This window comes from Anomaloglossus baeobatrachus, chromosome 9 (genome assembly GCF_048569485.1).
Source record: "Anomaloglossus baeobatrachus isolate aAnoBae1 chromosome 9, aAnoBae1.hap1, whole genome shotgun sequence".
Lineage (NCBI taxonomy): Eukaryota > Metazoa > Chordata > Amphibia > Anura > Aromobatidae > Anomaloglossus > Anomaloglossus baeobatrachus.
Genome location: NC_134361.1, coordinates 164,273,101 through 164,287,914, shown reverse-complemented (window position 1 = coordinate 164,287,914; position 14,814 = coordinate 164,273,101). Strand labels below are relative to the sequence as shown.

General features: G+C 48.3%; 7 non-coding genes and 2 pseudogenes across 7 annotated transcripts; all 9 read right to left on the bottom strand.

Annotated features, from left to right (window-relative positions):
* Positions 1–1,098: 1,098 nt before the first annotated feature.
* Positions 1,099–1,289, bottom strand: LOC142252603 (U2 spliceosomal RNA). The gene has a single exon (XR_012725973.1). It is a non-coding gene; the product is annotated as a U2 spliceosomal RNA (small nuclear RNA).
* A 1,388-nt stretch (positions 1,290–2,677) lies between these two features.
* On the bottom strand, positions 2,678–2,870 carry LOC142253016 (U2 spliceosomal RNA). Its single transcript, XR_012726348.1, has one exon. It is a non-coding gene; the product is annotated as a U2 spliceosomal RNA (small nuclear RNA).
* Positions 2,871–5,060: 2,190 nt separating this feature from the next.
* On the bottom strand, positions 5,061–5,253 carry LOC142253107 (U2 spliceosomal RNA). Its single transcript, XR_012726427.1, has one exon. It is a non-coding gene; the product is annotated as a U2 spliceosomal RNA (small nuclear RNA).
* A 701-nt stretch (positions 5,254–5,954) lies between these two features.
* LOC142253705 (U2 spliceosomal RNA) lies at positions 5,955–6,096 on the bottom strand (annotated as a pseudogene).
* A 1,388-nt stretch (positions 6,097–7,484) lies between these two features.
* Positions 7,485–7,675, bottom strand: LOC142252941 (U2 spliceosomal RNA). The gene has a single exon (XR_012726301.1). It is a non-coding gene; the product is annotated as a U2 spliceosomal RNA (small nuclear RNA).
* A 1,388-nt stretch (positions 7,676–9,063) lies between these two features.
* LOC142252602 (U2 spliceosomal RNA) lies at positions 9,064–9,254 on the bottom strand. The gene has a single exon (XR_012725972.1). It is a non-coding gene; the product is annotated as a U2 spliceosomal RNA (small nuclear RNA).
* Positions 9,255–10,642: 1,388 nt separating this feature from the next.
* LOC142253014 (U2 spliceosomal RNA) lies at positions 10,643–10,835 on the bottom strand. Its single transcript, XR_012726346.1, has one exon. It is a non-coding gene; the product is annotated as a U2 spliceosomal RNA (small nuclear RNA).
* A 2,190-nt stretch (positions 10,836–13,025) lies between these two features.
* Positions 13,026–13,218, bottom strand: LOC142253106 (U2 spliceosomal RNA). Its single transcript, XR_012726426.1, has one exon. It is a non-coding gene; the product is annotated as a U2 spliceosomal RNA (small nuclear RNA).
* Positions 13,219–13,919: 701 nt separating this feature from the next.
* On the bottom strand, positions 13,920–14,061 carry LOC142253704 (U2 spliceosomal RNA; annotated as a pseudogene).
* Between the last annotated feature and the right edge of the window lie 753 nt (positions 14,062–14,814).

Genomic DNA, 14,814 nt, shown 5'->3' with positions numbered 1-14,814 from the left:
CTGACTTTCCGTCACTGCCACCCTTTGCCATCCTTACCCGTAGAAAGCCCTTTCATCATCCCCAAACCCTAATCTTTTCCCTTTCCTTCCCAGCCCCCAAACCCTGCCCTCTGTACCCTTCTCACCACCCGCATCCCTTCTCCTGTCATCCCCCTACCACCCGGGAAAAAAAGAGCTTGCCCCCTCCTTACACTAGCCCACCCTCCCACCCAAAGAACAACTTCTGCTGCGCAGCTTGTTTTCTAGGCAGCAGCGCTATTGTGATGTCAGCGGGGGCATTGTGACAAGCCGCCAGTGTTCCGTCTCTTCATGTTGTGCACAGTTCAAACGGAAAATACATCAACAGGCAGACTACAGAAAAACTTACTATCAAAGGTTAGAGGGGGGCTTTCTCAGAGGGCTTTTTACAGTTTTTCTATTCCCAATTAGCCGTTTAAGTGTACTTATTGAAAGTAGTAATTCTTTCATAGGCCGCCCTTTCTTAGTATTTGACGTTCCTTATATTGCGGTATGAGGCTTTGCAGCAGGTTGCAAACATTCATCACCCATGACTGTCCCCAATTGAGCTCAGAAGCTCAATGTCTATCATGACCTCTCTTTTAGAATGTCCAAGAGCAAGCAAACTATTCCTCCAGGAGAGGGCGCCAACAGACTACTAAAGAGATCATCATTACTCAAAGAAAACCCCAAAAACCAATGCATGATAGGAATAAACAGGTAACTTTCTTTGGAGTGGAAGCGGAGAGATCGCACCAGATGCCAATTCTAGATCTTATCACACCTGTGGTCACTGCAGCAGCAGGTGAATCCACTTTGTCCAAAAGGGATCTATTCCATTCAATTGCAAATGATCTAGATAAGACAGAGAACTGCAGCACGGGACATAGCCGAGTTGGTCAGGTTGAGTGGTGATGAGTTTGCTATTTGGATGAATAAAGAAAGTCAAAAGTGTGAAAGATAAAAAACAAAAGGAGGAAGTGTGAAAAGTGAATGGGCCAAATTGAGGTGCATATGAAGACGTATGCTTTCTTCCAATTCATTAAACCGGGCTAATATGAATCAGGTGAATTGAGTTCTGCTTTTGGAAACTGGGTTAAGAAGGGGTGCACCGGTCCTGGAGGTACTGCAATACCAGGTCAATGCGTGGAGTGGACAGAGCAAGCTCTTTTTCCATCTCCCTGTTCTAAAAATCCATTTAATATATGGTCCCCAGATAGGGGACGTATCAGATATTAAACTGATAAGAACAGATACTACACTTGATCTTAGCCAAAAGGCCGAGAAGCGATAACCAGAATTGGTTTGGGCCTCGAGTGGCACCCTGGCCTATGCCGGACACATCTTAGGGAGAGAGAGCGAGAGGGAGACAAACCCACGCCTACAGAAGACATTTTGTCACCCAAGCCAACCCTTGAAAAGGCTGCTTTGCAGAGCAAAAACAAGAAGAATGGTGCGTTTTGCAGCCGCCGCCCCCCACTGCAATGAATCTGAATAACTCCTCCTTTAGGGCGCAAGCAACTCCCCTCCCCCTTGCAGTCTTTCCAATTCACGATACAAAAAGACGGACAGGACAGGTTGCCTGACTTTCCGTCACTGCCACCCTTTGCCATCCTTACCCGTAGAAAGCCCTTTCATCATCCCCAAACCCTAATCTTTTCCCTTTCCTTCCCAGCCCCCAAACCCTGCTCTCTGTACCCTTCTCACCACCCGCATCCCTTCTCCTGTCATCCCCCTACCACCCGGGAAAAAAAGAGCTTGCCCCCTCCTTACACTAGCCCACCCTCCCACCCAAAGAACAACTTCTGCTGCGCAGCTTGTTTTCTAGGCAGCAGCGCTATTGTGATGTCAGCGGGGGCATTGTGACAAGCCGCCAGTGTTCCGTCTCTTCATGTTGTGCACAGTTCAAACGGAAAATACATCAACAGGCAGACTACAGAAAAGCTTACTATCAAAGGTTAGAGGGGGGCTTTCTCAGAGGGCTTTTTACAGTTTTTCTATTCCCAATTAGCCGTTTAAGTGTACTTATTGAAAGTAGTAATTCTTTCATAGGCCGCCCTTTCTTAGTATTTGACGTTCCTTATATTGCGGTATGAGGCTTTGCAGCAGGTTGCAAACATTCATCACCCATGACTGTCCCCAATTGAGCTCAGAAGCTCAATGTCTATCATGACCTCTCTTTTAGAATGTCCAAGAGCAAGCAAACTATTCCTCCAGGAGAGGGCGCCAACAGACTACTAAAGAGATCATCATTACTCAAAGAAAACCCCAAAAACCAATGCATGATAGGAATAAACAGGTAACTTTCTTTGGAGTGGAAGCGGAGAGATCGCACCAGATGCCAATTCTAGATCTTATCACACCTGTGGTCACTGCAGCAGCAGGTGAATCCACTTTGTCCAAAAGGGATCTATTCCATTCAATTGCAAATGATCTAGATAAGACAGAGAACTGCAGCACGGGACATAGCCGAGTTGGTCAGGTTGAGTGGTGATGAGTTTGCTATTTGGATGAATAAAGAAAGTCAAAAGTGTGAAAGATAAAAAACAAAAGGAGGAAGTGTGAAAAGTGAATGGGCCAAATTGAGGTGCATATGAAGACGTATGCTTTCTTCCAATTCATTAAACCGGGCTAATATGAATCAGGTGAATTGAGTTCTGCTTTTGGAAACTGGGTTAAGAAGGGGTGCACCGGTCCTGGAGGTACTGCAATACCAGGTCAATGCGTGGAGTGGACAGAGCAAGCTCTTTTTCCATCTCCCTGTTCTAAAAATCCATTTAATATATGGTCCCCAGATAGGGGACGTATCAGATATTAAACTGATAAGAACAGATTTTTGATTTAATGAAGCTTTCCAAAGCACCACAAAAAATGTATGACCGAAGTCACACCAAAAACAGTGCAAAGGCTAGGATTCGTGTGGACCCCACCGTGAGGAGAGGGTCCCCAAAAATCAACCCCGTCCCTCCGAGCCAGAAGGCCACAGCAAGGGTCAGGGATCTTCGGTGCTCCCCCAAGCCGAAGCCTCGTTGAGCCTTGTCGTTGCTCCCAGCGTCCACCCAGGCATCTTACCCAAGTGGAGTAGAGAGCTACTAGTTGTTGGTTTCGCAGCCGAAACTGCCCGGACCGTCAACCGGTGTTGGTTTCTCAGCCCAAGGCTAACCGGACCTCCAACCGGGTGTTGGTTTCTCAGCCGAAGCTGACCCAGACCTCCAACCGGGTGTTGGTTTCTCAGCCGAAGCTGACCCAGACCTCCAACCGGGTGTTAGTTTCTCAGCCCAAAGCTGACCAGACCTCCGACCGGGATTATAAAAATTTCCCTTCCTAGCCAGAAGGCCGGGATAGGGTAATATGCTCAAAAAGTATGAAAAGGCAAGGTACGGTGTGCTACAGAGCCCAAGGCTTGCCGGGGTCCCAAGCCAGCAAGCTCAGACTCACTCCAGGGTCGTCAGTCCTGGGGCACGTTGTACCATAGCCCCCCACCCTTACTCAGTCTAATAGCCTCGATCCTGGTAGGGCCATGTTTTCCTCTAGATGAATATACTATCCACCCAGAGTACTAGCAAGCGCAACCTTCCAGTGTGCATTGTATCATTGTACTAAGGTGGCCTGGAGCTTAAACCACCTCTTCGAACAACACTACACTTGATCTTAGCCAAAAGGCCGAGAAGCGATAACCAGAATTGGTTTGGGCCTCGAGTGGCACCCTGGCCTATGCCGGACACATCTTAGGGAGAGAGAGCGAGAGGGAGACAAACCCACGCCTACAGAAGACATTTTGTCACCCAAGCCAACCCTTGAAAAGGCTGCTTTGCAGAGCAAAAACAAGAAGAATGGTGCGTTTTGCAGCCGCCGCCCCCCACTGCAATGAATCTGAATAACTCCTCCTTTAGGGCGCAAGCAACTCCCCTCCCCCTTGCAGTCTTTCCAATTCACGATACAAAAAGACGGACAGGACAGGTTGCCTGACTTTCCGTCACTGCCACCCTTTGCCATCCTTACCCGTAGAAAGCCCTTTCATCATCCCCAAACCCTAATCTTTTCCCTTTCCTTCCCAGCCCCCAAACCCTGCCCTCTGTACCCTTCTCACCACCCGCATCCCTTCTCCTGTCATCCCCCTACCACCCGGGAAAAAAAGAGCTTGCCCCCTCCTTACACTAGCCCACCCTCCCACCCAAAGAACAACTTCTGCTGCGCAGCTTGTTTTCTAGGCAGCAGCGCTATTGTGATGTCAGCGGGGGCATTGTGACAAGCCGCCAGTGTTCCGTCTCTTCATGTTGTGCACAGTTCAAACGGAAAATACATCAACAGGCAGACTACAGAAAAACTTACTATCAAAGGTTAGAGGGGGGCTTTCTCAGAGGGCTTTTTACAGTTTTTCTATTCCCAATTAGCCGTTTAAGTGTACTTATTGAAAGTAGTAATTCTTTCATAGGCCGCCCTTTCTTAGTATTTGACGTTCCTTATATTGCGGTATGAGGCTTTGCAGCAGGTTGCAAACATTCATCACCCATGACTGTCCCCAATTGAGCTCAGAAGCTCAATGTCTATCATGACCTCTCTTTTAGAATGTCCAAGAGCAAGCAAACTATTCCTCCAGGAGAGGGCGCCAACAGACTACTAAAGAGATCATCATTACTCAAAGAAAACCCCAAAAACCAATGCATGATAGGAATAAACAGGTAACTTTCTTTGGAGTGGAAGCGGAGAGATCGCACCAGATGCCAATTCTAGATCTTATCACACCTGTGGTCACTGCAGCAGCAGGTGAATCCACTTTGTCCAAAAGGGATCTATTCCATTCAATTGCAAATGATCTAGATAAGACAGAGAACTGCAGCACGGGACATAGCCGAGTTGGTCAGGTTGAGTGGTGATGAGTTTGCTATTTGGATGAATAAAGAAAGTCAAAAGTGTGAAAGATAAAAAACAAAAGGAGGAAGTGTGAAAAGTGAATGGGCCAAATTGAGGTGCATATGAAGACGTATGCTTTCTTCCAATTCATTAAACCGGGCTAATATGAATCAGGTGAATTGAGTTCTGCTTTTGGAAACTGGGTTAAGAAGGGGTGCACCGGTCCTGGAGGTACTGCAATACCAGGTCAATGCGTGGAGTGGACAGAGCAAGCTCTTTTTCCATCTCCCTGTTCTAAAAATCCATTTAATATATGGTCCCCAGATAGGGGACGTATCAGATATTAAACTGATAAGAACAGATTTTTGATTTAATGAAGCTTTCCAAAGCACCGCAAAAAATGCATGACCGAAGTCACACCAAAAACAGTGCAAAGGCTAGGATTCGTGTGGACCCCTCCGTGAGGAGAGGGTCCCCAAAAATCAACCCCGTCCCTCCGAGCCAGAAGGCCACAGCAAGGGTCAGGGATCTTCGGTGCTCCCCCAAGCCGAAGCCTGGTTGAGCCTTGTCGTTGCTCCCAGCGTCCACCCAGGCATCTTACCCAAGTGGAGTAGAGAGCTACTAGTTGTTGGTTTCGCAGCCGAAACTGCCCGGACCGTCAACCGGTGTTGGTTTCTCAGCCCAAGGCTAACCGGACCTCCAACCGGGTGTTGGTTTCTCAGCCGAAGCTGACCCGGACCTCCAACCGGGTGTTGGTTTCTCAGCCGAAGCTGACCCGGACCTCCAACCGGGTGTTGGTTTCTCAGCCGAAGCTGACCCGGACCTCCAACCGGGTGTTGGTTTCTCAGCCCAAAGCTGAACGGACCTCCGACCATGATTATAAAAATTTCCCTTCCTAGCCAGAAGGCCGGGATAGAGCAATATGCTCAGAAAGTATGAAAGGGCAAGGTACGGTGTGCTACAGAGCCCAAGGCTTGCCGGGGTCCAAAGCCAGCAAGCTCAGACTCACTCCAGGGTCGTCAATCCTGGGGCACATTGCACCATAGCCCCCACACTTACTCAGTCTAATAGCCTCGATCCTGGTAGGGCCATGGTTTCCTCTAGATGGATATACTATCCTCCCAAAGTACTAACAAGCGCAACCTTCCAGTGTGCATTGCATCATTGTACTAAGGTGGCCGGAGCCTTAAACCACCTTTTCGAACGATACTACACTTGATCTTAGCCAAAAGGCCGAGAAGCGATAACCAGAATTGGTTTGGGCCTCGAGTGGCACCCTGGCCTATGCCGGACACATCTTAGGGAGAGAGAGCGAGAGGGAGACAAACCCACGCCTACAGAAGACATTTTGTCACCCAAGCCAACCCTTGAAAAGGCTGCTTTGCAGAGCAAAAACAAGAAGAATGGTGCGTTTTGCAGCCGCCGCCCCCCACTGCAATGAATCTGAATAACTCCTCCTTTAGGGCGCAAGCAACTCCCCTCCCCCTTGCAGTCTTTCCAATTCACGATACAAAAAGACGGACAGGACAGGTTGCCTGACTTTCCGTCACTGCCACCCTTTGCCATCCTTACCCGTAGAAAGCCCTTTCATCATCCCCAAACCCTAATCTTTTCCCTTTCCTTCCCAGCCCCCAAACCCTGCCCTCTGTACCCTTCTCACCACCCGCATCCCTTCTCCTGTCATCCCCCTACCACCCGGGAAAAAAAGAGCTTGCCCCCTCCTTACACTAGCCCACCCTCCCACCCAAAGAACAACTTCTGCTGCGCAGCTTGTTTTCTAGGCAGCAGCGCTATTGTGATGTCAGCGGGGGCATTGTGACAAGCCGCCAGTGTTCCGTCTCTTCATGTTGTGCACAGTTCAAACGGAAAATACATCAACAGGCAGACTACAGAAAAACTTACTATCAAAGGTTAGAGGGGGGCTTTCTCAGAGGGCTTTTTACAGTTTTTCTATTCCCAATTAGCCGTTTAAGTGTACTTATTGAAAGTAGTAATTCTTTCATAGGCCGCCCTTTCTTAGTATTTGACGTTCCTTATATTGCGGTATGAGGCTTTGCAGCAGGTTGCAAACATTCATCACCCATGACTGTCCCCAATTGAGCTCAGAAGCTCAATGTCTATCATGACCTCTCTTTTAGAATGTCCAAGAGCAAGCAAACTATTCCTCCAGGAGAGGGCGCCAACAGACTACTAAAGAGATCATCATTACTCAAAGAAAACCCCAAAAACCAATGCATGATAGGAATAAACAGGTAACTTTCTTTGGAGTGGAAGCGGAGAGATCGCACCAGATGCCAATTCTAGATCTTATCACACCTGTGGTCACTGCAGCAGCAGGTGAATCCACTTTGTCCAAAAGGGATCTATTCCATTCAATTGCAAATGATCTAGATAAGACAGAGAACTGCAGCACGGGACATAGCCGAGTTGGTCAGGTTGAGTGGTGATGAGTTTGCTATTTGGATGAATAAAGAAAGTCAAAAGTGTGAAAGATAAAAAACAAAAGGAGGAAGTGTGAAAAGTGAATGGGCCAAATTGAGGTGCATATGAAGACGTATGCTTTCTTCCAATTCATTAAACCGGGCTAATATGAATCAGGTGAATTGAGTTCTGCTTTTGGAAACTGGGTTAAGAAGGGGTGCACCGGTCCTGGAGGTACTGCAATACCAGGTCAATAGGTGGAGTGGACAGAGCAAGCTCTTTTTCCATCTCCCTGTTCTAAAAATCCATTTAATATATGGTCCCCAGATAGGGGACGTATCAGATATTAAACTGATAAGAACAGATACTACACTTGATCTTAGCCAAAAGGCCGAGAAGCGATAACCAGAATTGGTTTGGGCCTCGAGTGGCACCCTGGCCTATGCCGGACACATCTTAGGGAGAGAGAGCGAGAGGGAGACAAACCCACGCCTACAGAAGACATTTTGTCACCCAAGCCAACCCTTGAAAAGGCTGCTTTGCAGAGCAAAAACAAGAAGAATGGTGCGTTTTGCAGCCGCCGCCCCCCACTGCAATGAATCTGAATAACTCCTCCTTTAGGGCGCAAGCAACTCCCCTCCCCCTTGCAGTCTTTCCAATTCACGATACAAAAAGACGGACAGGACAGGTTGCCTGACTTTCCGTCACTGCCACCCTTTGCCATCCTTACCCGTAGAAAGCCCTTTCATCATCCCCAAACCCTAATCTTTTCCCTTTCCTTCCCAGCCCCCAAACCCTGCCCTCTGTACCCTTCTCACCACCCGCATCCCTTCTCCTGTCATCCCCCTACCACCCGGGAAAAAAAGAGCTTGCCCCCTCCTTACACTAGCCCACCCTCCCACCCAAAGAACAACTTCTGCTGCGCAGCTTGTTTTCTAGGCAGCAGCGCTATTGTGATGTCAGCGGGGGCATTGTGACAAGCCGCCAGTGTTCCGTCTCTTCATGTTGTGCACAGTTCAAACGGAAAATACATCAACAGGCAGACTACAGAAAAACTTACTATCAAAGGTTAGAGGGGGGCTTTCTCAGAGGGCTTTTTACAGTTTTTCTATTCCCAATTAGCCGTTTAAGTGTACTTATTGAAAGTAGTAATTCTTTCATAGGCCGCCCTTTCTTAGTATTTGACGTTCCTTATATTGCGGTATGAGGCTTTGCAGCAGGTTGCAAACATTCATCACCCATGACTGTCCCCAATTGAGCTCAGAAGCTCAATGTCTATCATGACCTCTCTTTTAGAATGTCCAAGAGCAAGCAAACTATTCCTCCAGGAGAGGGCGCCAACAGACTACTAAAGAGATCATCATTACTCAAAGAAAACCCCAAAAACCAATGCATGATAGGAATAAACAGGTAACTTTCTTTGGAGTGGAAGCGGAGAGATCGCACCAGATGCCAATTCTAGATCTTATCACACCTGTGGTCACTGCAGCAGCAGGTGAATCCACTTTGTCCAAAAGGGATCTATTCCATTCAATTGCAAATGATCTAGATAAGACAGAGAACTGCAGCACGGGACATAGCCGAGTTGGTCAGGTTGAGTGGTGATGAGTTTGCTATTTGGATGAATAAAGAAAGTCAAAAGTGTGAAAGATAAAAAACAAAAGGAGGAAGTGTGAAAAGTGAATGGGCCAAATTGAGGTGCATATGAAGACGTATGCTTTCTTCCAATTCATTAAACCGGGCTAATATGAATCAGGTGAATTGAGTTCTGCTTTTGGAAACTGGGTTAAGAAGGGGTGCACCGGTCCTGGAGGTACTGCAATACCAGGTCAATGCGTGGAGTGGACAGAGCAAGCTCTTTTTCCATCTCCCTGTTCTAAAAATCCATTTAATATATGGTCCCCAGATAGGGGACGTATCAGATATTAAACTGATAAGAACAGATACTACACTTGATCTTAGCCAAAAGGCCGAGAAGCGATAACCAGAATTGGTTTGGGCCTCGAGTGGCACCCTGGCCTATGCCGGACACATCTTAGGGAGAGAGAGCGAGAGGGAGACAAACCCACGCCTACAGAAGACATTTTGTCACCCAAGCCAACCCTTGAAAAGGCTGCTTTGCAGAGCAAAAACAAGAAGAATGGTGCGTTTTGCAGCCGCCGCCCCCCACTGCAATGAATCTGAATAACTCCTCCTTTAGGGCGCAAGCAACTCCCCTCCCCCTTGCAGTCTTTCCAATTCACGATACAAAAAGACGGACAGGACAGGTTGCCTGACTTTCCGTCACTGCCACCCTTTGCCATCCTTACCCGTAGAAAGCCCTTTCATCATCCCCAAACCCTAATCTTTTCCCTTTCCTTCCCAGCCCCCAAACCCTGCTCTCTGTACCCTTCTCACCACCCGCATCCCTTCTCCTGTCATCCCCCTACCACCCGGGAAAAAAAGAGCTTGCCCCCTCCTTACACTAGCCCACCCTCCCACCCAAAGAACAACTTCTGCTGCGCAGCTTGTTTTCTAGGCAGCAGCGCTATTGTGATGTCAGCGGGGGCATTGTGACAAGCCGCCAGTGTTCCGTCTCTTCATGTTGTGCACAGTTCAAACGGAAAATACATCAACAGGCAGACTACAGAAAAGCTTACTATCAAAGGTTAGAGGGGGGCTTTCTCAGAGGGCTTTTTACAGTTTTTCTATTCCCAATTAGCCGTTTAAGTGTACTTATTGAAAGTAGTAATTCTTTCATAGGCCGCCCTTTCTTAGTATTTGACGTTCCTTATATTGCGGTATGAGGCTTTGCAGCAGGTTGCAAACATTCATCACCCATGACTGTCCCCAATTGAGCTCAGAAGCTCAATGTCTATCATGACCTCTCTTTTAGAATGTCCAAGAGCAAGCAAACTATTCCTCCAGGAGAGGGCGCCAACAGACTACTAAAGAGATCATCATTACTCAAAGAAAACCCCAAAAACCAATGCATGATAGGAATAAACAGGTAACTTTCTTTGGAGTGGAAGCGGAGAGATCGCACCAGATGCCAATTCTAGATCTTATCACACCTGTGGTCACTGCAGCAGCAGGTGAATCCACTTTGTCCAAAAGGGATCTATTCCATTCAATTGCAAATGATCTAGATAAGACAGAGAACTGCAGCACGGGACATAGCCGAGTTGGTCAGGTTGAGTGGTGATGAGTTTGCTATTTGGATGAATAAAGAAAGTCAAAAGTGTGAAAGATAAAAAACAAAAGGAGGAAGTGTGAAAAGTGAATGGGCCAAATTGAGGTGCATATGAAGACGTATGCTTTCTTCCAATTCATTAAACCGGGCTAATATGAATCAGGTGAATTGAGTTCTGCTTTTGGAAACTGGGTTAAGAAGGGGTGCACCGGTCCTGGAGGTACTGCAATACCAGGTCAATGCGTGGAGTGGACAGAGCAAGCTCTTTTTCCATCTCCCTGTTCTAAAAATCCATTTAATATATGGTCCCCAGATAGGGGACGTATCAGATATTAAACTGATAAGAACAGATTTTTGATTTAATGAAGCTTTCCAAAGCACCACAAAAAATGTATGACCGAAGTCACACCAAAAACAGTGCAAAGGCTAGGATTCGTGTGGACCCCACCGTGAGGAGAGGGTCCCCAAAAATCAACCCCGTCCCTCCGAGCCAGAAGGCCACAGCAAGGGTCAGGGATCTTCGGTGCTCCCCCAAGCCGAAGCCTCGTTGAGCCTTGTCGTTGCTCCCAGCGTCCACCCAGGCATCTTACCCAAGTGGAGTAGAGAGCTACTAGTTGTTGGTTTCGCAGCCGAAACTGCCCGGACCGTCAACCGGTGTTGGTTTCTCAGCCCAAGGCTAACCGGACCTCCAACCGGGTGTTGGTTTCTCAGCCGAAGCTGACCCAGACCTCCAACCGGGTGTTGGTTTCTCAGCCGAAGCTGACCCAGACCTCCAACCGGGTGTTAGTTTCTCAGCCCAAAGCTGACCAGACCTCCGACCGGGATTATAAAAATTTCCCTTCCTAGCCAGAAGGCCGGGATAGGGTAATATGCTCAAAAAGTATGAAAAGGCAAGGTACGGTGTGCTACAGAGCCCAAGGCTTGCCGGGGTCCCAAGCCAGCAAGCTCAGACTCACTCCAGGGTCGTCAGTCCTGGGGCACGTTGTACCATAGCCCCCCACCCTTACTCAGTCTAATAGCCTCGATCCTGGTAGGGCCATGTTTTCCTCTAGATGAATATACTATCCACCCAGAGTACTAGCAAGCGCAACCTTCCAGTGTGCATTGTATCATTGTACTAAGGTGGCCTGGAGCTTAAACCACCTCTTCGAACAACACTACACTTGATCTTAGCCAAAAGGCCGAGAAGCGATAACCAGAATTGGTTTGGGCCTCGAGTGGCACCCTGGCCTATGCCGGACACATCTTAGGGAGAGAGAGCGAGAGGGAGACAAACCCACGCCTACAGAAGACATTTTGTCACCCAAGCCAACCCTTGAAAAGGCTGCTTTGCAGAGCAAAAACAAGAAGAATGGTGCGTTTTGCAGCCGCCGCCCCCCACTGCAATGAATCTGAATAACTCCTCCTTTAGGGCGCAAGCAACTCCCCTCCCCCTTGCAGTCTTTCCAATTCACGATACAAAAAGACGGACAGGACAGGTTGCCTGACTTTCCGTCACTGCCACCCTTTGCCATCCTTACCCGTAGAAAGCCCTTTCATCATCCCCAAACCCTAATCTTTTCCCTTTCCTTCCCAGCCCCCAAACCCTGCCCTCTGTACCCTTCTCACCACCCGCATCCCTTCTCCTGTCATCCCCCTACCACCCGGGAAAAAAAGAGCTTGCCCCCTCCTTACACTAGCCCACCCTCCCACCCAAAGAACAACTTCTGCTGCGCAGCTTGTTTTCTAGGCAGCAGCGCTATTGTGATGTCAGCGGGGGCATTGTGACAAGCCGCCAGTGTTCCGTCTCTTCATGTTGTGCACAGTTCAAACGGAAAATACATCAACAGGCAGACTACAGAAAAACTTACTATCAAAGGTTAGAGGGGGGCTTTCTCAGAGGGCTTTTTACAGTTTTTCTATTCCCAATTAGCCGTTTAAGTGTACTTATTGAAAGTAGTAATTCTTTCATAGGCCGCCCTTTCTTAGTATTTGACGTTCCTTATATTGCGGTATGAGGCTTTGCAGCAGGTTGCAAACATTCATCACCCATGACTGTCCCCAATTGAGCTCAGAAGCTCAATGTCTATCATGACCTCTCTTTTAGAATGTCCAAGAGCAAGCAAACTATTCCTCCAGGAGAGGGCGCCAACAGACTACTAAAGAGATCATCATTACTCAAAGAAAACCCCAAAAACCAATGCATGATAGGAATAAACAGGTAACTTTCTTTGGAGTGGAAGCGGAGAGATCGCACCAGATGCCAATTCTAGATCTTATCACACCTGTGGTCACTGCAGCAGCAGGTGAATCCACTTTGTCCAAAAGGGATCTATTCCATTCAATTGCAAATGATCTAGATAAGACAGAGAACTGCAGCACGGGACATAGCCGAGTTGGTCAGGTTGAGTGGTGATGAGTTTGCTATTTGGATGAATAAAGAAAGTCAAAAGTGTGAAAGATAAAAAACAAAAGGAGGAAGTGTGAAAAGTGAATGGGCCAAATTGAGGTGCATATGAAGACGTATGCTTTCTTCCAATTCATTAAACCGGGCTAATATGAATCAGGTGAATTGAGTTCTGCTTTTGGAAACTGGGTTAAGAAGGGGTGCACCGGTCCTGGAGGTACTGCAATACCAGGTCAATGCGTGGAGTGGACAGAGCAAGCTCTTTTTCCATCTCCCTGTTCTAAAAATCCATTTAATATATGGTCCCCAGATAGGGGACGTATCAGATATTAAACTGATAAGAACAGATTTTTGATTTAATGAAGCTTTCCAAAGCACCGCAAAAAATGCATGACCGAAGTCACACCAAAAACAGTGCAAAGGCTAGGATTCGTGTGGACCCCTCCGTGAGGAGAGGGTCCCCAAAAATCAACCCCGTCCCTCCGAGCCAGAAGGCCACAGCAAGGGTCAGGGATCTTCGGTGCTCCCCCAAGCCGAAGCCTGGTTGAGCCTTGTCGTTGCTCCCAGCGTCCACCCAGGCATCTTACCCAAGTGGAGTAGAGAGCTACTAGTTGTTGGTTTCGCAGCCGAAACTGCCCGGACCGTCAACCGGTGTTGGTTTCTCAGCCCAAGGCTAACCGGACCTCCAACCGGGTGTTGGTTTCTCAGCCGAAGCTGACCCGGACCTCCAACCGGGTGTTGGTTTCTCAGCCGAAGCTGACCCGGACCTCCAACCGGGTGTTGGTTTCTCAGCCGAAGCTGACCCGGACCTCCAACCGGGTGTTGGTTTCTCAGCCCAAAGCTGAACGGACCTCCGACCATGATTATAAAAATTTCCCTTCCTAGCCAGAAGGCCGGGATAGAGCAATATGCTCAGAAAGTATGAAAGGGCAAGGTACGGTGTGCTACAGAGCCCAAGGCTTGCCGGGGTCCAAAGCCAGCAAGCTCAGACTCACTCCAGGGTCGTCAATCCTGGGGCACATTGCACCATAGCCCCCACACTTACTCAGTCTAATAGCCTCGATCCTGGTAGGGCCATGGTTTCCTCTAGATGGATATACTATCCTCCCAAAGTACTAACAAGCGCAACCTTCCAGTGTGCATTGCATCATTGTACTAAGGTGGCCGGAGCCTTAAACCACCTTTTCGAACGATACTACACTTGATCTTAGCCAAAAGGCCGAGAAGCGATAACCAGAATTGGTTTGGGCCTCGAGTGGCACCCTGGCCTATGCCGGACACATCTTAGGGAGAGAGAGCGAGAGGGAGACAAACCCACGCCTACAGAAGACATTTTGTCACCCAAGCCAACCCTTGAAAAGGCTGCTTTGCAGAGCAAAAACAAGAAGAATGGTGCGTTTTGCAGCCGCCGCCCCCCACTGCAATGAATCTGAATAACTCCTCCTTTAGGGCGCAAGCAACTCCCCTCCCCCTTGCAGTCTTTCCAATTCACGATACAAAAAGACGGACAGGACAGGTTGCCTGACTTTCCGTCACTGCCACCCTTTGCCATCCTTACCCGTAGAAAGCCCTTTCATCATCCCCAAACCCTAATCTTTTCCCTTTCCTTCCCAGCCCCCAAACCCTGCCCTCTGTACCCTTCTCACCACCCGCATCCCTTCTCCTGTCATCCCCCTACCACCCGGGAAAAAAAGAGCTTGCCCCCTCCTTACACTAGCCCACCCTCCCACCCAAAGAACAACTTCTGCTGCGCAGCTTGTTTTCTAGGCAGCAGCGCTATTGTGATGTCAGCGGGGGCATTGTGACAAGCCGCCAGTGTTCCGTCTCTTCATGTTGTGCACAGTTCAAACGGAAAATACATCAACAGGCAGACTACAGAAAAACTTACTATCAAAGGTTAGAGGGGGGCTTTCTCAGAGGGCTTTTTACAGTTTTTCTATTCCCAATTAGCCGTTTAAGTGTACTTATTGAAAGTAGTAATTCT